The following is a 23,848-nucleotide window of genomic DNA, read 5'->3' as shown; positions in this document are numbered from 1 at the left end:
TTTGACTCAGCAATTCCATTGCTGGGTATATACCCAAAGGAATATAAATCATCCTGTTATAAAGGCACATGCACACATTTGTTCATTGCAGCACTATTCACAATAGCAAATACATGGAATTAACCCAAACACCCATCAGTGATAGACTGGACAAAGAAAATAGTCATAAAAAGGAACTAGAACATGTCATTTGCAGGGACCTGGGTGGAACTAGAAGCTGTTATCTTCAGCAACTAACACAGAAACAGAAAACCAAAACTGCATGTTCTCACTTATAAAACTACAATTCCATTTTTTTAAATTGGGCTCTAGGGTACATGTGCACACCCTGCATTCATCCTGCAACCATCATTCTCAGCAAACTGATACAATTACATTTTTTAACATGGATTTTATTGAATCTATAGATTGGATTCAGCAGTATGGAGAGTCTAACAGTATTAATTCTTCTAGCCTAGGAACATGAGATATATTTCCATTTATTTCTGTCTTCTTCAATATTTTCATCAATGTTTTATAGTTTTTTTCAGTGCAGTCATATTTTACCTTCTTGGTTATATTTATTTCCAAGGATTTTTTTGAGCTATTGTAAATGAGATTTTTAAAATTTCCTTTATCAGATAGGCATGGCTACTGTATTAAAATGCTACTGATTTTTTACATTGATTGTGGCCCATAGCTTTGCTGAATTTTATCAGTTCTAATGATTTTTTGGTAGTCTTTAGGATTCTCTATATGTAAGATTATGTCATCTGCAAACAGGAACACCTTAACTTCTTCCTTTCTAATCTAAATACCTTTTCTTTCTCTTGCCTAATTGCTCAGATTAAGACTTCCAGAACTATGTTGAATAGAAGTGGCAAGAGTGGGCATCCTTGTCTTGTTCCAAATTTTAAAGGAAACGTTTTAAACTTTCATTCAGTGTAATGTTAGTGGTGGGTTTTTCATATATGGCATTTCTTGTGTTGAGGTATATTTCTTCTATACTTAATTTGTTGAGAATTTTAATCACAAAGGAACTTTAAATTTTATCAAATTCATTTTCCGTATCTATTGACATGATCCTATGGTTTTTGTTCTGCATTCTATTAATGTGATGCATCATGTTTATTCATTTGCATATGTTGAACCATCATTGCATCACGCGGATGAATCACACTTGATCATAGTGAATGATCTCTTTAATAGGATATTAAATTAAGTTTGCTAGTTTTTTATTAAGGATTTTTGCATGTATGTTCATCAGGAGTATTGGCCTGTAGTTTTCTTTTGTATGTGTGTTTGTCCTTGTCTGGTTTGGTATCAGGGTAATGCTGGCCTCACAGAATGAGTTTAGACCATTTTTTCTCCTTCAATTTTTTTGAAATAATTTGAGAATAGTAAGTATTAGTTCTTCTTTAAATATTTGACAGAATTCGGCAATTGAGTGTTTAGGTACTGGACTTCTCTTTGATTGAAGACTTTTTCTAAATGATTCCATGTCCTTATTCATTGTTGGTCTTCTCAGTTTCCTATTTCTTCATAGTTTAATCTTGGTAGATTCTATGTTCCCAGGAAATTATACATTTCTTCTAGGTTATCCAATTTGTTGGCATATAATAGTCTATTATAGTCTTTTTTTCTGTGATATCAGTTGTAATGTCTCCTTTTCATCACTGATGTTCTTCATTTGAGTCTTCTCTTTTTTCTTAGTCTAAAGATTTGTCAATTTTGTTTATCTTTTCAAAAAGTAAACTATTTATTTTATTGATCCTTTGCCATTTTCTATAGTTTCTCATTTGTTTCTACTCTAATCTTTATTATTTTCTTTCTTATACTAAGTTTTTATTTATTTTATTCTTATTTTTCTGGTTCCTTGAGGTGCAACATTGGGTTTTTTATTTGAGATTATTCTTCTTTTTTTGACGTAGGTGTTTACTGCTCCTAATTTCCCACTAGGTACTGCTTTTGGTGTATTCCATAGGTTTTGACATGTTGTGTTTCTATTTTCATTTATCTCAAGTAATTTTTTAATTTTCCTTTCAGTTTCTTCACTGATTCATTGGCTTTTCAAAAGCATATTGCTAAATGTTCACGTTTGTAAAGTTTCCAAGATTTTTACCTTTATACCATATGTTCAGAAAAGTTACCTGATATGATTTCAACCTTCTTAAATTTTTTTCAAACTTGTTTTGGGCCTTACATATGATCTATCCTGGAAAATATTTTATGTAAGGATGAGATATTCTGCAGTCATTGGATAGAATGTCCTGTAAATGTCTGTAAGTTTCATTTGGTCTAGAGTACAAATTAAATCCGATGTTTCTTTATTGATTTTTCTGTCTGCATGACCTGTCTGTTGCTGAAGATGAGGTGTTGAAGTCTCCTGCTACTATTGTATTGCAGTCTATCTTTTCCTTTAGAGATACTAATATTCACTTTATGTATTTAGAGCTACTAATATTCACTTTATGTATTTAGGTGTGTTGGGTGTGTTTGTATTTACAATTGTTATATTTTCTTGTCGAATGAAACCCTCTATCATTGTATAATGACCTCTTGTATTTCCTTTTATAGTTTTTGACTTAAAATTTATTTTATCTGATATAAGTATAGCTACTCCTGCTCTCTCATGGTTTTCAATTGCATGAAAAGTTTTTTTCCATATCTTCACTTGCTATCTATGACTGTTCTTACAGATGAAGTATTTTGTAGGCAACATGTAGTCAGCTTTTTTTATTATTATTCATTTAGCCATTCTATGTTTTTTAATTGAATCCATTTACATTCAAGGTAATTGTTGATAGGTAAGAGCTTGCTACTGACATTTTGTTGTTTTCTGTTTTCTACCTGTTTTGCATAACTGTTATTCCTTTCTTTCTCTCTTACTGTCTTCCTTTGTGGTTGAGTGATTTTCTCTAGCTATAAGGTTGATTCACTGCCTTTTTTTTTTTTTTTTTGAGAGAGAGAGAGAGAGGGTGTATTAGTTCATTTTCACACTGCTATGAAGAAATATCTGAGACTGAGTAATTTATAAAGGAAAGATGTTTTATTGACTCACAGTTCTACATTGCTGGGGAGGCCTCAGGAAACTTACAGTCATGGCAGAAGGCAAAGGAAAAGCAGGCACTTTCTTCACAAGGTGGCAAGATGAAGTGAGTGCAAACAAGGGAAATGTCAGTTGCTTATAAAACCGTCAGCCTTTCTGATGACTTACTCATTATCATGAAAACAGTGAAAACAGCATGAGGGAAACTGCCCCCATGATTCAATTACCTCCACCTGGTCCCACCCTTGACATGTGGGGATTATGAGGATTACAACTGAATGTGAGATTTGGATGGGGACACAGAATCAAACCATATCACAAGGTCTGGTTCTGTCACCCAGGCTGGAGTGCAGTGGCACAATCTTGGCTCACTGCAACCTCTACCTCCTGAGCTCAAGCAATTCTCCCACTTCAACCTTCCAAGTAGCTGGAACTATAGGCATGGACCACCATGTCCAGATAGTTTTTGTAGTTTTTTGTTTGTTTGTGTGTGTGTTTGTTTAGTGGAGATGGATATTCACTGTGTTGGCCAGGCTGGTCTTGAATTCCTGGCCTCAAGTGATCCACCTGTCTCAGCCTCCCAAAGTGCTGGGATTACAGATGTGAGCCACCATGCCCAGCCATTGCTTCTTTTGTTAAGCAGATCTATTACAGGTTTTTGCTTTGTGGTTACCATAAGGCTTACAAAAAACATCTTGTAGGTATTACAAGTTATTTTAAGCTGAGAAAAATTTAACTTTGTAAAATAAAACTCTACACTTTTACTCCACTCTTCATCATATGTTGAATTTTTCAATGTCATAATTTGTATCTTCTTATATTGCATATCCCTTAAAAATATTTTTGTAGTTATTCTATGATTTTGTCTTTTAACCTTCATATTAACGATATACATGAAATATACATGAAATGTATATGTATATTTCAATGTATATCACAAGGTCTGGTTCTGTCACCCAGGCTGGAGTGCAGTGGCACAATCTTGGCTCACTGCAACCTCTACCTCCTGAGCTCAAGCAATTCTCCCACCTCAACCTTCCAAGTAGCTGGAATTACAGGCATGGACCACCATGTCTATATTGTAATGGGGGTGTGTAAATTTCATGTATATGAAATTTACACACCCCCATTGCAATATAGCCATGCATCACTTACTGGCAGGTATATGTTCTGAGAAATGCATCATTAGGTGATTTAATCATTGTGTCAATATCATAGATTATATTTGTATTTACACAAACCTAAATGATAATGCCTACTCCACACCTAGGCTATATGGTATAGCCTATTGCTCCTAGACTACAAGCCTGTACAACATATTACTGTATTAAACAATTAATCTAATGGGACTATCATCATATATGTAGCTTGTTGTTGACTGAAGTATCATTATTCAGCTCATGACTACACTCCCTTTTAATAGTGAGTCTTATACTTTTAGATGTATTCATGTTACTCATTAGCATTCTTTCCTTTCAGCTTGAATAATTCCCGTTAGCATTTATATGGTGATATACTTCCTCAGTTATTTTTGCTTTAGAAAGCTTTTAATCTATCCTTCGCTTATGAAGGACAGCTTTACTGAGTACAATATTTGTGAATGGCAGTTTTTTTTTTATTATTTTTCCTTCAATGTTTTGAATAAGTCTTCTCACTCACTCACTCTTGAATTGTAAAATTTCTGTTGAGAAGTTTGCTACTAAATGTATTGAAACTCCTTTTATGTTACTTGCTTCTTTCCTCTTGTCACTTTCAGGATCCCCTCTTTGTCTTTAATCTTCAACAGTGAGCTTATAGTATGTCTTGGTTTAGTTGTATTTGAATTAAGCCTGATTGGAGAACTTTGACCTTCCTTTACCTGAATATCTATATTTTTCTCCAGGTTTGGAAATTTTTCTGCTATCATTCTTTAAATAAGCTTTCTACCCCTTTATCTATCTCTAATCCCTCTTGAATGCCAATAACTGAATTTGCTCTTCCAATGTTGCCCATGAATTCCATAAGCGTTCTTCAATCCTTTCATTCTCTTTTTCCTCCTCTGACTGTAAATTTTTAAATAACATGCCTGAGTTCACAGATGTGTTTGTTGTGTTTATTTTGCTTGATAAATATGCTGTTGATGCTCTTTATTGCATTTTTCACATTGTTCTGTATTTTCAGCTCCAATATTTTTGTTTGATGTTTTATTGCTTCAACCTCTGTTAAATTTCTCTGATACATTTCTGAATTGTTTCACTGTATTTTCTTGAAGTATACCTAACTTATTTATGTATTTATTTAGTCATTTATTTGAGATGGAGCCCCACTCTGTCACACAGGCTGGAGTACAATGGTGCAGTCTCAGCTCACTGCAACCTCTACCTCCTGGGTTCAAGTGATTCTCCTGCCTTTGCCTCCCAAGTAGCTAGGCGTACAAGCACACACCACTACACCCAGCTAATTTTTATATTTGTAGTAGAGATGGGGTTTAAGCATGTTGGCCAGGCTGTTCTCAAACTCCTCACCTCAAGTCATCTGCCCACCTTGGCCTCCCAAAGTGCTGGGATTACAGGTGTGAGCCACTAGGCCTGGCCTTACTAAGCTTTTTAAAAACAGTATTTTGAATTTCTTTTTTGATAGTTCATATATATCCATCTCTTTAGAGTTAGACCTTAGTACCTTATTTTGCCATTTGATGATGTCATGTTTCCCTTAATTGTCCTTGATCTTCATGGTCATGCATTGATGTCTGTGCATTGAAAAATGAGTACTTATCCTAATCTTTGCAGTCTGACTTTGTATGGAAATTTCCTTCAGTAGTCCAAATATTCTGGGTAGATTGTCTGCTGTGGTACCTAAGATCCTTACTGCTGCAACTATTTCAGTATGAGGGAGTGCCTATCCAGGACTGCCATGGCCAGCACACCCTGGGCTGGAATTGCTGTTAGCTAGTTTCTGTGGTTCCCAAGTTCTGGGATGCTTGGGATGGTATTTTTGTCTGTGGTTGGTGGCTAGCTGGATTTACATGAAGAGGAAGTGGAGCAAGAGAACTCCTATTTTGCCATCTTGTTCACATCGCTCCCCTTTGGCATTTCTTGCAAAACAGTGGTAACAAACTCCTTCAGCTTTTGTTTTTCTGGAAATATCTTAATTTCTCCCTCACTTTTTAAAGACAGATATAGAATTTTTGGGTGACAGCTGCTTCTTTTAGCACTTAGAAATTACCAACCCACTGCTTCTGGCTTCCAAAGTTTCTGATAAGAAATGTGCTGATAATCTGATTGAGAATCTCTTATATGTGACAAGTTTCTTCTTTCTTGCTGCTTTCAAGATTCTCTCTTTACTTTTGTTTTTCAACATTTTGATTGTGTCCTAAGAATCTCTTATATGTGACAAGTTTTTTTCTTTCTTTCTGCTTTTAAGATTCTCCCTTTATCTTTGCCTTTCAACAGTTTCATTATATGTCTCAATGTGGGTCTCTTTGGGTTCACCTTACTTAGGGGCCATTAGGTTTGTGGATGTTTATATTCTTGTCTTTCACCAAACATGGGAAATTTTCAACCATTGTTTCTTCAAATAATCTCCCTGCCACCTCCACTCTTTTATTTATTTATTTATATTTTTGGACTGCCACAATATGTGTGTTAGTCCATCTCATGGCATCTCACAGGTTCCTTAAGCTGTATTCACTTTTGTTCACCTTTTTTCTTTCTCTTCTTCAGAGTTGATAGTTTCAATTTTTCTATTTTCAAATTCAGTAATTCTTCTTCCTACTCAAACCTGCCTTTGAATCCTTCTGGTTAATTTTTTATTTCAGCTATTATTATTTTCAGCTCTAGAACCTAATTTTGGTTTTTCTTTAGATTTCCCATTTCCTTATTGATATTTCCATTTTGTTCATACATTGTTTTCTTAACCTTCTCCATATCTTCCTTTTGTTATTTCAGAAGCTTTCAAATAGTTGTTTTCAAGACTTCTTTAGTAGGTTTGTCATCTGGTTTCTCTCAGTAACAGTTTCTGTTGGTTGTTGTTCATACTTCTTTCTTTCTTTGTATGCCTAGTAATTTTTTTGTTGAAAAATAGACATTTAAATTTGGTTTTAATTCTTGTAGGTTATCTCTGTGCCAAGGATTAGCCTAAGATGTAAACTTAAGGTCTTCTCAGTCTTTTTTTCTGAGCCTGTGCCTCTCTCTAAGCTTGTTAGTGACTTTCTTATTTTCCTTGTATATGTAGTTGCTTTCGAATATCCTAGTCTTTAATGCCTGAGCCTCAAAAAAAAGATAACAAGGGAAAACGAAGTAGGGGGTAAATGGTCCTGGTAATTTAAATTCCCTGGGAGTTGCTTCAGCTATAGGGAAAGGAATTTGTAATATTTGGAGGTGAGGGGGTACAACAATGACTAACTGCCTTTGTGTCTGCAGATGATCAGAAGCAGCAGTCAGCACTCAGAACATAGATTCTGATATCTGGTGGACAGGGTTCTTATTGCCTACCTTATTGCTAGCTCCTGCAAGCTGCATGCAAGCCGCTCCTGCAGCTCAAGCACTGCCTCCATAGAAAGCCGCTAGCCAGATAAGAGCAGAAATTGACCAAAATTAACCACAGTTTACTGTCAAGCATTCCCCTGGAAGTTGCAACCCTTCAATAGCACTCCAAAGTTCAAAAACATTTACAACAAACAGACGATGCCAATGCAGTTGTTATCTAGATGGGGAGACAGACTGTTGATGCTTCTACTCGTCCATCTGCCCAGAATCTTTGCCACTGTTATTTAAGAGGCAACAGCATGCATCTTGAAAGGCTGTGATGAAGATCAAGTAAGAAAAATCCAAGTAAACCCCTTAGCACAATGCCTAGCAATCAACAAATGTTGGCTATAATTATAATGCTCAAAAATAGTATCTATCTCCAATATCATTTAAGTTGTTTTCAGGATAATTTTTGTGGTAATATCTTCACCACTTCACATTTATGGAAATTGAAACTCAGTAACTTGATTAACATCACAGACACAGTGCTCAGATTTATATATCCTAATTCCAAACCCAATATTCTTACTATTAGAATATGCTGGACTGTTTTACTCCTAACTTGGTGAAGAAGCCAAATATAGAAGGAAATTAACAAATCAAGTTAGTTTTAGTTATTCATTGGTCTGTGAGTTCACAGAATTTTAATAGAGCTGACTTTGCTCTTAAGATAGAGTAAGCAGTTGGTATGACTCAGCATATCTCTAGCAGTGTTTCTACCTTAAAAGGCAAGTTTGTGTTTCTTAATCCTTTAACAATTGAGATTTTAATTAGGGGAGCATTGGATAGACATTGTAACATGCAAAATACCTCTAGAAGGTATTGAAAATACTCACTGTAAGTATAAGCCAGTTGATTACAACTAAGCAAACAGGTCTTCACTTTGATAACTTCTAGACCTGAAGACCATATTTAACTGATATTTGGAGGTATGGAATGCATAATATAGAAAGAGATTTAACCTGGAGAATGTGGAAGATCCAGCTAAAAGTACACTGGGTAGTCATAGCTGCTGAAAGAAGGAAGCAGCTCTAAAAAAAGGTGAGATGGTATACTAGCTTTCATACCACCAGGTCCTCCTGGGGTGAATTTTGCCTGCTATGTGACACTGGGTAAGTATATATGCTGAGATTTGAGTGGTCCAGCAGCTGATGTAGCTACAATGCCCCCTAAGTGGCCTGTACCCATCTGTCAACATCACTGGAAAACGTCTAATGCTTCCCTCTAATTGCTGATTTTTGTCGGCTGGCTCATCATGAGGCCTGATCCTCATTGTATCTTCAAGTACACTCTATTATCCATGCTCACCAGCTCAAACTACTGGGAATATCCCTGTAGTTTAAAAAAAATAAAATAGACTTTTTGAGCTTGCTGAAGCAAGGGATGCAGAACACCCAAGGGTTTCAGTTTATATTTGATTTGAGAAATGATTCAAAGAAACAAAGGTCTATCTAGACAGCATGCTGTCTTAAAGCCAGAGAGATTTGATGAATGAGCATCAGTAACTTTTTATCTAGGGGGTGGAATTAAGCATGAAAGGCTAGTGTTGTCATTGAGCAGTGGTCAATAACAGTTAGAAGCACTGGTTGCTTAGTGTTAACCAGGAAAGGGAGATGCTCGGCATTTTTATGGTTGTGAGCGATTTTGGTTTTATCTCCATTGCAGGCATGGTTACAAAGTTAACTTATTTTTGCCTCGTTGCATCACACCATGGAGAGTCCTCATCTGATGTTTATTTCCTACGGAATTTTGTTCCACGGAGGAATACCACAGACTGATGGTTAGCAACTAGACTGCTCCTCAAAAACTGTCAGGGACTTTTTTTTGTCTTTCTCACAATTATGCAACTGACTGTTATATACTATTCATTCTCCTTTGGTAATAGGAGAGGGATAAAATGAAAATCAATGTGGGAGTGGTAAGATAAGAAGGGCTGGGAAGCTATCATTTATTCCTATTGGAGGAAAATCTCTATGAATGTGAGATGATCAGGAATGTCATAATTAAATAAATGTGTATAAATGTGGCCATTGGGATTGAGAGAATACATCAGGTTGCTCAGGTACAGCAAGGCAGGCAGTTGAGTGCAGACTGAAGTTGGTCTCTGTACTCCAGAAGCTTATAAACCAACAGGTAAACAGGTAATACTACTATAATCATCGTATGTGTTACATAGCACTATGATTTCATATGCAAGCATGCAAAAGGTTAAAATGTATTTTCAAGTTCATTGATAGCAAAAAAAGATTTGCTTTTATTCAATACTAAAACTAAGTACTTCTTTAAAGTGAGTGCAAATATTTCATTTTCAAGATAACTAATTGAGAACAAGCACAAGACTTTACTCCTGGTCCCTAAACTCCAGAACACAGTAGAAACTACTTTTCTAGAGAATATAAAGCAATAACTCAATGGATAGCCATCCATGAATTTATGAAAATGATAGAGAAATTCTTACTAAACAATTTGATGTTTTAAAGGGCTCTATTAAAGGTTATTTCTGTTTTCTCTGCCATTTTTGAACGAACTGAGAGATAAGACAAAATGAGTTACAGCTTCACAATTGATAAATATCTTTATGTTACCAAGTGTGGTAACAATGGCTTCCCTATTCTAATCCCAGAATGCAGCTTACTAAACCACCTGATTGCCTGCTTGGACCACTGGTAACCTCCGCATCTGGATACCAGCTCCTTTGAAATTTAGAAAGTAGAGTATCTTTGTGTTTTCCTTGGGAAGCTGAATCTCAAAGAAAGAGAGAAAGGGAGAAAGCCATACGTATTCTATTCTTTAAACATATATACTAGCTATGTTACGCCTCCTTTTGAAAAGAGTGAATAACGGAACTGAGCGAAATCAAAACTGAGAGAAATCATGAATGACTTTACTCATGAAACATGAAGTCAGAAGAAAGGAGGTTCTCCCATTCCAGATAAACTAAAATGCTGAAAGAATACCTGAAACTAAGAACAACCAATATACGCTGCAGGCAGTGGAGGTAACCCCTTTGATATTCCATAATGAGGCAGAGTTCTACAGTAGTAGCAGGCATGTTAGTTTACTCTTTTATATCTTCCAGGCTAGACATAAGCAACAGTGTCCTTTATAAAACTCATGCAGTGCTTAGGGAAGAGATACTAGGCTATACCTAGGAGAGTAGCACTTCTCTACAGGATTAGAAGGAAAGATTAAGTAGTCAAAATCAGATGACCAGCCACTAACGTATTATGTCTACAGCAAGCCTGTCTCATCCTGTTTTTATTGAAAACTGCATGGTGTGCAAAGCTCAGGAGCTAATTCTAACTTTTATCTTCAGCCAGGCTGCACAAGCAGAAGCAGTGAACAGTCTACCAGGGAATATTAACTTCAAGGATCATCTCAAAGCCAATAATCATCACACTGTTGAAGAGTGTCTACACCAGGAAAGAGACAGGGCAGTGGTGGGAACACAACAAACCAAAGAATTTACACTTGAGGAAACAGAATAAGAAAGCAATCATGCAAGGGCTTTAAAATAAGTCATATCAGGCATTGTAGCTCACACCTGTAATCCCAGCACTTTGGGAGGCCAAGGTGGGTGGGTCACTTGAGGCCAGGAGTTCAAGATCAGCCTAGCCAACATGGCAAAACTCTGTCTCTACTAAAAATACAAAAATTAGCCAGGTGTGGTGGCCTACACCTGTGACCCTAGCTACTTGGGAGGCTGAGGCAGCAGAATCATTTGAACTAGAGAGGTGGAGGTTGCAATGAGCTGAGATTGCCCCACTGCATGCCAGCCTCGGCAACAGAGCAAGACCCTGTCTCAAAAAAATGAATAATAACAAGTCATATTACATATCTTGAGAGAGATAAAGGAGAGAATTGTTTCTACGAAACAAGAGGAAGCAATTCAAAAATAATAAGAGGTGGTCATTAAAAAGCAAAACATAGTGACTAAATTCCCAGACAACCTGGGTTTCAGTCCTGGCTCCTCCAATAATCACTAGCTGGATGTCTCCAGGGCAAATTACTTATCCAATCTGTGTCTTCGTTTTTTCATCTGTAAATGGATATAGTCATAGTATACACCTTATATATGTGGTATAAAAATTAAATAGTTTAGCATTAGTAAAGCACTCTGAACAGTGTCTGACACGTAAGTGTTTGTTAAATAAAGGAACAAATTGGAAATTCTGAAAATAACAACCATCATTTTTGGCCTTCAGGATTTTATGGGTGAGCTGAAAAGAAGAAAGAGAGAAGGCAAAGAGCATATCAGTGAGCTGGAAGAACATAGTAAATCAGTGAGCCAGGCACAGTGGCTCACGCCTGTAATCCCAGCACTTTGGGAGGCCAAAGTAGGCAGATCACCTGAGGTCAGGAGTTCAAGACCAGCCTGGCCAATATGGTGAAACATAGTCTACTAAAAATACAAAAATTAGCCGGGCATGATGGCAGGCGCCTGTATTCCCAAGCTACTCGGGAGGCTGAGACAGGAGAATCACTGGAACCCAGGATGTGGAGGTTGCAGTGAGCTGAGATCACACCATTGCAGTCCAGCCTGGAAGAAAAAAAAAAAAAAAATCTCAAAAAAAAAAAAAAAAAAAAAAAAAAAGAAAGCAAGAAAAGAAAATGAATGGGATAAAAATAGAGTATGAAGAAACGTATAAGGTACTAGAAGGATAGACACAGAAAAGCTAAACTGTATCTATTAAAGGCAGAGAACAAAGGAAATGGAAAAGAGGCAATATTTGAAGAAATAACAGCCCCAAACATCCTGTAACTAAAGAAAGACATGAGACTGAACTGATGTCTCTGTGCTCCATGCACAATAAATATTTTTAAAAATCCTTCCCACATTTTAATAAAATTCCAGAACATACAAAAGAGATAAGATTGCAAGTCCTACGAAAGAAGAGAAAATGATATTTTTAAAGGGAATAGAATAAGAAATCTCCTAACACAATTGGCACAAAGAAGACAATGAATAGAGTAACATTTTCAAAGTGAACAAAAACTACTTTGAATGCTAAGCCAAACTAGCTCTCTTAGAGGTGACATCCTCAACATGCACTAGAAATGTGCTTTTTAGAGACATTGAAGTAAATAGCAAAATAATCAGTTACAAGTATTGAAAATGATACTGTGAGCAATAGGAATGAGACAAGGTGAAAAGAACTGGCATTTTTCATCACAAGGACGAAATTATGTTTATGTACCTTTTTCATAGAGATTAAATCTGTTTTTTATATAACCAACTAAAATAAGCACTTTTTTTTTTTCAGATGGAGTTTCACTCTGCTCCCAGGCTGGAGTGCAATGGCACGATCTCGGCTCACTGCAACCTCCACCTCCCAGGTTCAAGCAATTCTCCTGCCTCAGCCTCCCTAAGAGCTGGAGTTACGAGTGCACACTACCATGCATGGCTAATTTTTGTAATTTTAGTAGAAACAGGGTCTCACCATTTTGGCCAGGCTGGTGTCGAACTCCTGACCTCAAGTGCTCTACCCACCTCAGCCTAAAATAAGCATTTTGAGTGCTCCTATGCAAAGGGCTTGGAAGACATAGAAGACTCAACCCCACCTCTGAGATATTCCCCATCTGTTAGAGGGAGGATGGGTGGAAAAGTGAACAGACCCGGGCAATCTTTTTACTGGCTTTACAAGTTGTGGTAAGGGAGCTGATCTCTCTAAGCCTTAGTTTTCTTGCCTGTAAAATGAAGACAATGAAGTACCCACCCCATCAACTTTATAAATTACTTAATGCAATATCAGGCATGTAGGCAGTATTCATTATCATTACTCTTCTTCTCATGTATAAGGAGATGCTTGAAAGAATGTTGCTTGAAAGGCTATCTCCATGTAATAGGATTTTAGCTTATTTTTATGTAATTCTTTGTATTTTCCTGTATTGTGTATTTGTACAGTAAGCCTGTATTATTTTTACAAAGTTTAAAAGAATCAATATTTTTAAATTGTCAGGAGAAAATTTCAGACATCATTTTTCATAACCTCAGAGTAAGTAAGATCTTTATAAAAAAAGTATGAACACACACACCACAGGTAGTCAAAATGTAATACTCCTCAGGGACAAAAACACTATGAATAAAGTTAAACAATAGCAATCTTTGAGGAAATATTTGCAGTATATATTTTAATTTTTTATAAATCAGTAAGAAAAATACAACCCAATAAAAATGGTCAATAAAAGAAAATAAATTCATAAAAGAGGCAGTATGATTAACCCAGAAATAGATGAAATTATCTTCAACCTCTAATTAGTATACTGTTAATTAAATCAATAATGGCATATTACATATCATTCATAATCTTGGTAGATATGATGACTGGACATGGTGGGTCATGCCTGTAATCCCAGCACTTTTGGAGGCTGAGGCAGGCAGATCATTTGAGCTCGGGAATTCAAGAACAGCCTGAGTTATTTAGGGATACCTCATTTCAACAAAAAGTAAACAAAAAATTAGCCAGGTGCAGTGGTGTGTGCCTGCAGTCCCAGCTACTTGGGAGTTTGAGGTGGAAGGATCGCTTAAGCCAGTGGGGTCAAGGTTGCAGTGTACAGTGAGCTGTGATCACCCCACTGCACTCCAGCCTGGGTGACAGAGTGAGACTCTGGCAAAAAAAAAAAAAAAAAAAAAAAAAAAAAAAAAAAGATCGGTAGATGTTTTACTTTTTTAACCTCAACTACTGGGAGGATGAGAGGAACAAACTATCATGTGCCTCAGATAGGAGGACAACTGCTTTTCCAGGTAATTTGGGTGACCTTCTCTAAACAGAAATTTCAATCCTCTGGGATCTGCTAATGTCAGCCCAGTGAAAGATTTGCACAAAGGGACAGGTACAGCAACACTCACTGCAGCATTGTTAGTAATATTGAAAAATGAACATCGTAAATGCCAAGAAGCAAAAAGGATACATACAATGAGGCATATTCATATAAAATACTACTACAAAGCTGCTTTTAAAAATGAACTAAGCCAGGTGGAGTGGCTCACACCTGTAACCCCAGCACTTTGGGAGGCTGAGGTGTTGGGTTACCTGAGGTTAGGAGTTTGAGACCAGCCAAGCCAACATGGCAAAACCCTGTCTCTGCTAAAAATACAAAAATTAGCCAGACATGCTGGTGGTTGCCTGTAATCCCAGCTACTCGGGAGTCTGAGGCAGGAAAATCTCTTGAACCCAGGAGGTGGAAACTGAGATCATGTCATTGCACTTCAGCCTGGGCAACAAGAGTGAAACTCCATCTCAAAATAAAAATGAACTAAGTCTACAGGTATTAAAATGAAGAGCCCACAAAATTGTATTCCTAACTAAAATGTTAAAGGAACTCATAAAATATATACAAGGCAGACAGAGTATGCTAATATTTAAGTTAAGAAAATAAATGATGCAGGTCCAGTGCAGTGGCTCATGCCTGTAATCACAGCAATTTGGGAGGCCGAGGCAGGCCAATCACCTGAGCTCAGGAGTTTGAGACCACCCTGGGCAACATGGTAAAACCCCTCCTCAACCAAAATACTAAAATATTAGCTAGGCGTGGTGGTGCACGCATGTAATCCCAGCTACTTGGGAGGCTGAGGCATGAGAATCTCTTGAGCCCTGGAGGCAGAGGTTGCAGTGAGCCAAGATTGTGCCACAGCACTCCAGCCTCAGCTGCAGAGAGACTCCATCAAAAAGAACGAAGGAAGGAGGGGGGGGGAAGGGAGGGAGGGAGGGAAGGAGGAAGGAAGGAAGGAAGGAAGGAAGGAAGGAAGGAGAGAAGGAAAAAGAAAAGAAATAATGCAGCATCGCATATTTTCTAAGAGTACATATTTATGCCCATAATTATTGTCAAGGCAATGTAACAGTCCAATTCATGAGACAAAGAGAATGTGTTGTATGTATGTATTTGAGGAAAAAAAGAGGTATGATACTGGAATTGGCTTAAAGTGGCTTTTAGTATTACTTGAAACTTGTGTACAAGTTTTTTGTAAACAAAAATTTGTGTTTTCATAAACTAATTAAAATTAATTTTAAAATAGAATAAAGACAAGTTCGACACAATACTTGTTTTAAAATGTGTATGTGCTAAAGGAGGTATAGTCAAGTCATAACCGTAATATAAAAGAGACTAAACAGAAGAGAAGAATTAGGAGAAAGAAGAAGAATGGAGGAAGAACAAGACGAATAAGAGAAGGAAGAAGAAAAATAACAAGAGTAAGAACAAAAGGAATAAGTAGTAGCAGTATCAGTAACCACGGCAATAGTGATGGTAGTTGTTAGCAGAACTCAGCCTAAGACAGATCACACCCGTGGAAAGGATCAAAAGACATCATGAAGAAGATAGTATTTGAATTGGGCTCATTATCAGTATTTCACTGCAGGTAAATTTTGGCCCAGCCTTCCATAGTCATACCCTAGAACTGGTCACCAAGAGCTCCAAAATCTTCCCTGTGAGAATCACCACCTTCCAGACCAGCACGTTTTCCTTTCCAGCCCCTGAATCTGATACCTCCCCCAAAACTGAACTTTTCAATCCATCATCCTAACTCCTTTTTTTTATAAACTATATATTTCAAATGAGCACCTAATACTGCCTAGCAAATGTTTCTTTGCTAAATTTACTTTCCGGTTCTCTTCTCTTCTAGACCTCCCACTTTTTTTTCTCTATCATTTCCTTTCATTGACACTTCTGGGTTTTATTTTATTTATTACTCCAACAAATATTTATTTTGTTCCTTTCCAACAGAATTCAAGACAGTGAATATGGATTCTTTCTAGAAGTTTTGCTGAAAAATAAAATAGAAATGAAAATTATAAAAGAGAAAAAAATGCGGTTAAGAGAGGGCTTTCAACAACAAAAAAATAAAAATAAAAGCAGGCAAAAACGTCCTCAACAGATCTACAAGTCTTTTCTGTACCTGTATCCACATTTTTAGTCCTGTTGCCAGTAATAATGGAGAAGAGATCAACCAAACCACATGTGCTCCAAAGCACATCCCCTGTCAGTTTCTCAAGGACACTGCTCATGCTCTATTTTCCCTACTTCTTCCAGCTTCCATTGCTACAACATGATTTAATAGCACACATACATTCTCTAGTATGTCGAAACATAACGGGGTGGTTTCTAGGATTTTTTTTGTTTTGTTTTTAGAGACAGAGTTCCACCATGCTGCCCTGGCTGGTCTCAAACTCCTGGGCTTAAGCGATCCACCCACCTCGGCCTCCCAAAGTGCTGGTACTTAGGGCATGAGCCACTACGCCCAGTCTTCAAATCATGATTTTTCAAAAAAACAAAATAAGGCCAGGCAAGGTGGCTCACGCCTGTAATCCCAGTACTTTGGGAGGCTGAGGCAGGTGGATCACTTGAGGTCAGGAGTTCAAGATCAGCCTGGCCAACATGATGAAACCCCATCTCTTCTAAAAACACAAACATTAGTTGAGTGTGGTGGCACACGCCTGTAATTCCAGCTACTTTGGAGACTGAGGCAGGAGAATCGCTTGAACCTGGGATGCAGAGGTTGTGGTGAGCCAATATCGTACTACTGCACTCCAGCCTGGGTGACAGAGCAAGACTCCATCTCAAAAAAATAAAAATAAAAATTAGTTAATTAATTAAATAAATAAATAATCTTTATTGAACTCACATTTCTCTCCTTCCCTCTTTATACCAAAATATATCCAGAGTTTTCTAAATCACTGGCTTCCAGATCCTTGCTCTCCATCTCCTTTTTTTTTTTTTTAACTCATATCTATTTATCATCCAACCCTACCACTCTATGGAATTTGCCAAGGTTATTAAAGAGTATTTTGCCAAAAGCAGTAAACATATTTCTCTTACTCGATCTCTCTGCATTCAGCACATCAGACCACTATAAACTTGATGATAATCTTTCCTCTCTTGGCTTCCTTAACCCCAGCTCTGGGTTTCTTGCTGAAATTCTCTGCCATTCCTTGGTTCCTCTACCTTTCTCAGAGCTTTAACCTAGGCCCTCTTCTCTTCTGTGCATATACTTTCTCCTTAAGTTCCTCTGTTCCGTGCTTTATAAATTACCCATAGGTCAACTACTCCCAAAGTCACACCTCTAGCCCCGTCCTCTCTTCTGAACTCCATATTCCAACAGTCTATTTAATTTCCTTACCAGTTACCTAATAGGCACTTAGCAAAAATAAGAAATAAAAATAATATCCATTGCATATATTCCCTTTCAGTAATTCCTTTTTATATTGCAGGTCTATTATCCTTCAAACCAGACTATTTGGGAATACAGTAACCCTGTATTCCCAAGAAAGAGAAGGCTACAAAAGAACCCACAGGGAGAGCAATTGACTATCAATTCCATTATAGAATTTTGAGAGGTTTAGCTTTCAAATGCGAAACTAGATGGATGAAAAAGGAAAACATCTTTAATGAATTCTAAAAGCTTGGGCTTAAGCATAAAAAACACATCCTAGGCCATGTGTGGTGGCTCACACCTGTAATCCCAGCACATTGGGAGGCCAAGGAGGGAGGATCCCTTGAGCCCAGGAATTTGAGTCAAGCCTGAGCAACATGGCGAAACCCCATCTCTCATCTCCACAAAAAATACAAAAAATTAGCCAGGCATGGTGGTGCAGGCCTGTGGTTCCAGCTACATGGGTAGGAGGTAGGAGGATCTAATATATCAAGTCATAGATGGAGGTAAAGGATTCAGTGAGTCATGATTATGCCACTGTACTCCAGAGAGAGCCAAACCTTCTTTCAGGAGGAAAGAAAAAATCTCATCCTAAAAGACTGCAAGAATATAGCTTATGCCATAGGTTATAGATTAGAAAATGAAAGCTGGTGAAAATGTCGATGTTCCTGCCACACAGAGAGGAGAGAGGAAACGGTTCTGGACTGGGGAAAGACATGGAGAGGATAGACGAAAGGGAGCAAGAGAATTCAACTCAGTGGGCGCCCTGCCTTTACCACCTGATCGTCTCATTCCCTCACTCCAGGAAAAACTCTTTATTGGGAAATAAAAGGAATTCCAAACAATAAGAGATGTGATCTCTTACCTGACTGGAATTCTGGAGTGAGACACTTCACAGAGTGCCCCAGGGTCCCCTGGAGTACCTAGAGGGGAGTAGAAATCTGGCCAGGTAGCGCTAGGCAAAGAGAAACTGAGATGGTCTTGCAATATGCGGAAGAGCCCAAAATGGGGTGCGGGAGGTAAATGGAGTTGAGAACTTTTGTGCCAGCCAGAGGCACCTGTGCTGCATGCGGCAAGTAAGCCCTCTAGATTCCTGTGGCAGAAATCCTGGGCAGAGACCAGAGAGATCATCAGGCTCAGTCCAGGAACAGCCCTGAGAGCCAGAGCTTAGAGGTGAGCAGGGAGGGGCTTGAAATATGTGAGGTGGGGCTCAAGGCTCATACACACTGGAGTGCTCCGTAAGAAAACGACAGGAAATCACAAGTAAAAATAAGAAACTAAAGCAGATAATTCAATGGAAAAATCATTTAGAAATATAAAGTTTTAAAAGTCAATAAATCCCACAAATATCACAAAATCCAGTAAAGATAATATTTTGTTATTTATCTTTTTACTTTGTTTTCGTTTTTGAGAAATGAGATCTTGCTCTATTGCCCAGGCTGGAGTGCAGTGACACAATTGTAGCTCACTGCAGCCTTGATCTCCTAGGCTCAGTAGATCTTCCCACCTTGGCCTCCCAAAGAGCTTAGAATTACAGATGTGAGTAACTGAACCTGGTCAGAAATATAGTAATATTTTTGTTAGTTAATTCCCTGCCGTACCTCTGTCATGCTTTCTTAAATGATAGGCTGCATACTTTTGGAATGCCAGATCATTTGATGACAATTTCAGATTATCATTTTCCATATGGAAAAGGAAATAATAACTAGTTTCTCTAGCATGGTTAATCAAAAATTTATTTATTTTTATTGATATTTTAGATAATTTTTTAGTTTGCAAATTGATCCTGGAATGTCACTTAAATTTTTAAAATTGTCAGATTTGGGGACATTTCTATCAAGATAATTTCTTATATGAGCTATAAGATTTATCAGGAAAGTGTGTATCACATAAGTGAAATGTAATTCAATATGTTAGGATGCATGAAATCTGTGATTTCACATATAGACACACGAATGGCTATAGTACTCCAGCAAACTTAATGCCTTCAAATGCAAGAATTCTGACAAATCCTATTTCAAACAATTGCCATCAAAAGGAATTATAGTCCATGAATAATTGCATTTTACATGTATAACCAGCTATAGTCATGATAAATGACAATTGCTTTGATTAGGTATTGATAAAAACCATATCCTCTACTTAGAAAAATGTGTGTCCGATGATTAGAAAAACCTCCCACAGACTGGCTTCTGGCTCTGACATTTCAAACCTCATTTCTCTCACACTCACATATTTCTGATGTTGCCTGCAAAGTGTATTCCCACCTTTCCTCCCTGTCTCGCTCCTTCCTTTCCTCTCTGCTCTTTTCTGGAACTTGGTCTTTCTCTACCTTCAGCATTCTTTCTATTCTGCATTACAGTACAGAGCCATCCCAGTTGCTCACAGTCACCATCTAGAGTCTGGTGACCCACACGTGAGTGGCTCCGGCTAAATTGTAGACATTTCCAATGGCTTAATGAATAGTCTCCTTTGTCCCACAACACCATACATACAAAGTATCACCACCAAATCTGCTTTTCCTCTCTGCCTTCTCTGCTCGATAGTGATATCACCGTCTATCCATTCTCCCATGCTAGAAATGCAGAAGTCATATTACACCCTTCTTTTACTCCCTCCTTCTAAAAAATAATTAAGTCTTGTTGATCCTTCTTTCTACTAGTCTCAATTCTCCATCTGTTGTATCTTCGTAAGTGATTTTACGGATTATTGCGCTGTTCTCATTGTGGGCGTGGTGGGGTGAAGAGGTGAGAAAGGATAAGTGCATTTCGAGAAGTATTGTCTCTGAGAAACCAATACGACAAACGGGGACAGATGTCCAAACGAAAGGAGAAAACCTAGTCACAAAACTGGGAACAGAGAGGCTGTGAGTCGATTTACATAGAACTGAAACGTTCAAACCATGGATTGCAAGAAAATAAAGCAAAGGATATGGAAAAAGCTCCGCTTTCCTTTAAACAACTATGTTAAAGCATTCACTATAATAAGAAAATGTCTCAAGATTTCCAAGATACTCTCGGCACAGTCATCTTTGAAAGGAAGATAAGAAAACTTTGAATGCCTACCTCTAGGTGGCTGGAGAGGTGGAAGAGTATTTCTGGGATACACTGCTTACATGATAGGCAGTGCACCCCCAGAAATACACGTGGCTCACAATACAGTCTAGATTCCACTTTAGTTTTTGATGGAGTCTAGAGAAATGGGAGAAAACCCTCCAATACTTGTACTTCTCTGTCCCTCGGGTCCTTCACCATCAAACAAGGTGATTAGACAAGGTGATCTTGAAAGCCTCATTGGGATCTTACCTCTCATTATTCCATGACTTTCTATGATCGAAGTTCTCTTTAATCTGACAATGAATTGGCACAGTAAAAACAAATATTCCCTCTTCGTTTTACTTCAAAAATTGCTGGCTCCCTAAGGAAAAAAAAAAAGTCTTATTCTACACACATAAAAATAAAGTAACCCAAGCCCTTATTTCTTTATTTAATTCCATTCAACAAGTATTTGTTGGTGCCCATCTTGTGCTGGGTTCTGTGCTGAATGGATGATTTTTTTCTATTTTATTTTGTTAAATTTTTCTGTCCATCTTACTTTTCATATTTTACTTACATTAAGTGATTATATGTACAATATCATTGCCAAAAGTATATATGAAGCCTTATATTTATTGTACTAAAATTGTTTCAGCATATTTCGAAGCTGCCTTCTTTGTTGTTCCTTCTGTATTAAAGAAATACCTAGGGCTATACCCTGATTTGAAATGGCTAGTAACACATACTTGATTTTTCATATATAAAACACCCAGGTTCTAAAACATAAGATATGTCGTTTCCTTTTAGAAGCTATAAGTTTGAAAGCTAAGATATTTCTAAGCTTAGCTTTAGAAGGTAAACAGTTTCTTAGAATAAAAGCAAAGCAGCGTTTTCTGTAAACCAAAGAGCTCTAGCTCCTGACATGGATGCACTGATCCTGTTTTCAAAGTCCAAAAAACTAAATATTCTATATATTTGCAAACAAAAACCAAAGCCACAGGTAGGAATATTTCACTTGATATATAAAAAATATTACTATGCTGTATTCTCTGATACACATACACACCTATATATATTCTGATATATATTACTAAAAATATTAGTGTATACATTACTATATATTACTATATATGACATATATTACTAAAATATATATATGATATATATTACTATATGCTATATTCTCTGATATATATGTATATATTCTCTGGAAAAATACCAGAGAATATATATATACACATATATATATATACACACACATATATATATACATATATATGTGTATATATATATATCAGAGAATATAGCATAGTAATATTTTTCTATAATACATAAATACTATTTATCACAGAATACAAAAATCAGAGAGGCAAAACATGTCATTTTTATATAAATTTCTGATAAGTGCTAGTCATGTCCTGAAGTAAAATTTTCAGAAATCGAATAAAGCAGGAAATGGGTACTTCCAGAAAGCATAATACAAAAACGGGAAACCAAGGTCTCTTCGCTGTAATGGAAGCATCTCTCTTTCCATTTCCTTTCCTATACCCAGAGGAGCAGTGCAGTGACGTGCGGCTATGTTCTCTCCTCATCCTCCACCCCAGTTTGCAATTCCAAAACAAGAATTTGAAGAGCCTTCCAAAATGCATACCAGAAAATAAGAGAAATAAAGAAGAAGGCAGGCAAATAGAATCCAGGAGAGAATGAAACAATGAGATTAGCAGCAGAGGCAACACAATAGAAATGTATGCTGTTCGCTTCTACAGAATCATTCTGAGGATACACAGATTTTCCTCTGATATTTTCAAGCTCCAGATGCAAGAATAAAAATATATTAGTTATTCATTTTACATTTTCTATATACAAAGTTCATCATCGTTCTAAGAAAGCAACTTCCCCTTGCTCTTTCTGAAAGATACTTTACTCATGGCTTGTCAATCAGGGAACTGGAGGAGGAAGAAAGCAGAGAAGATTAGGAGAGGACAAAAAAGCGAAGACGATGTGGAGAGAAAGGGTGACATGCAACCAACAAGACTGACAGTCATCAAACTATGGTGATACACAGAGATGGAAACAGCCACTTGCCCTCTAGATGGAGATGCGCCTTTGCTTAATTTCATAGACGCCTCTCCCAGTCTTCTCTTTTTGAGGCAAACTAGCAAGCAGTAATTCCTTCCCAGTTGCAGGATTCAGAGGTCTGATAACACCACCCTTTCCCTTCACTGATAGTTGCTCATTGGAAATGTGGTCATTAACCACATAATATCACTTTGAAATAAATGTAAATTAAGTGTATCAGAACACTTTATAGCAAAGTGAGAAATCCTCTGTTCTCCTCTTCACTAAGCGAGTGGAGAATATAATTCAAAATAACAACCTAATACATAGTATTTCTCCATCTTAATACCAAATGAGAGGACAATCACTAGTTTGGATTATGTTTTTTATTTTAGAACCCACCCCAAAACACACACACACACACACACACACACACACACACTCACAAGTAAAAACACACCTGGGATATCAGAATGGAATAGGTGGATAATGATGGATAAATTAATTCAGGTACTCATTTGACCACATTCTTTGTCTAAATAATGACTTGAAATGTAGGAAAGTATCTTTATTTCATTGGATTGATCCAATTAAGTATGAGTATTAAAGGATGACAGTCTAGACAGTGTTGTGTTTTTTTTTTTCTTGACTAAAAATGTTAATTTCTATGTAAGGGTAAGTGTACATAAAAGTCACTGCGAATGCAATAAATATATCTTTTCAAGCACAGTGCTGAGCATATAAAAGGGGCTCATTGAATTCTTACTGAATTAGATATCTTTCTTCACACCACTTGGTAAAAAAAATGAAAGGGCAGAAAAATCAGCCCCAAAAGAAGTGAAATTCTTCCATTCATCACAATTGACTCTATTGTGAACTTAGGAAAAAGGTGGTTGAGCAAGATAAGGCCATGATGTGGAATAAAATAAAAAACCAACAAGCTGGATTCTAAAAAGTGTCCTTCTTCCTCTCAGGATGTCTTGATCAGTTTTATTTCTGAACTGAGACATGATCATCACAATTCAAAGAATTAACTACAAAACAAAAGTTTGCAAAGCCCATCAGGTAT

The 23,848-nt window shown here is 37.1% G+C and overlaps 1 protein-coding gene across 3 annotated transcripts in view; it reads left to right on the top strand.

The window, feature by feature from the left end:
* OPRM1 (opioid receptor mu 1) overlaps positions 1–23,848 on the top strand; it is a 114,755-nt gene that overhangs the window by 50,935 nt on the left and 39,972 nt on the right. The gene's annotated exons all lie outside the window — the stretch shown is intronic.

Source organism: Sapajus apella, unplaced genomic scaffold (genome assembly GCF_009761245.1).
Source record: "Sapajus apella isolate SASKATOON/1434 unplaced genomic scaffold, GSC_monkey_1.0 scaffold105, whole genome shotgun sequence".
In the NCBI taxonomy this organism is placed as follows: domain Eukaryota; kingdom Metazoa; phylum Chordata; class Mammalia; order Primates; family Cebidae; genus Sapajus; species Sapajus apella.
Note: the sequence above shows the minus strand (reverse complement) of the source record. Positions and strands in the feature narration are given on the sequence as shown.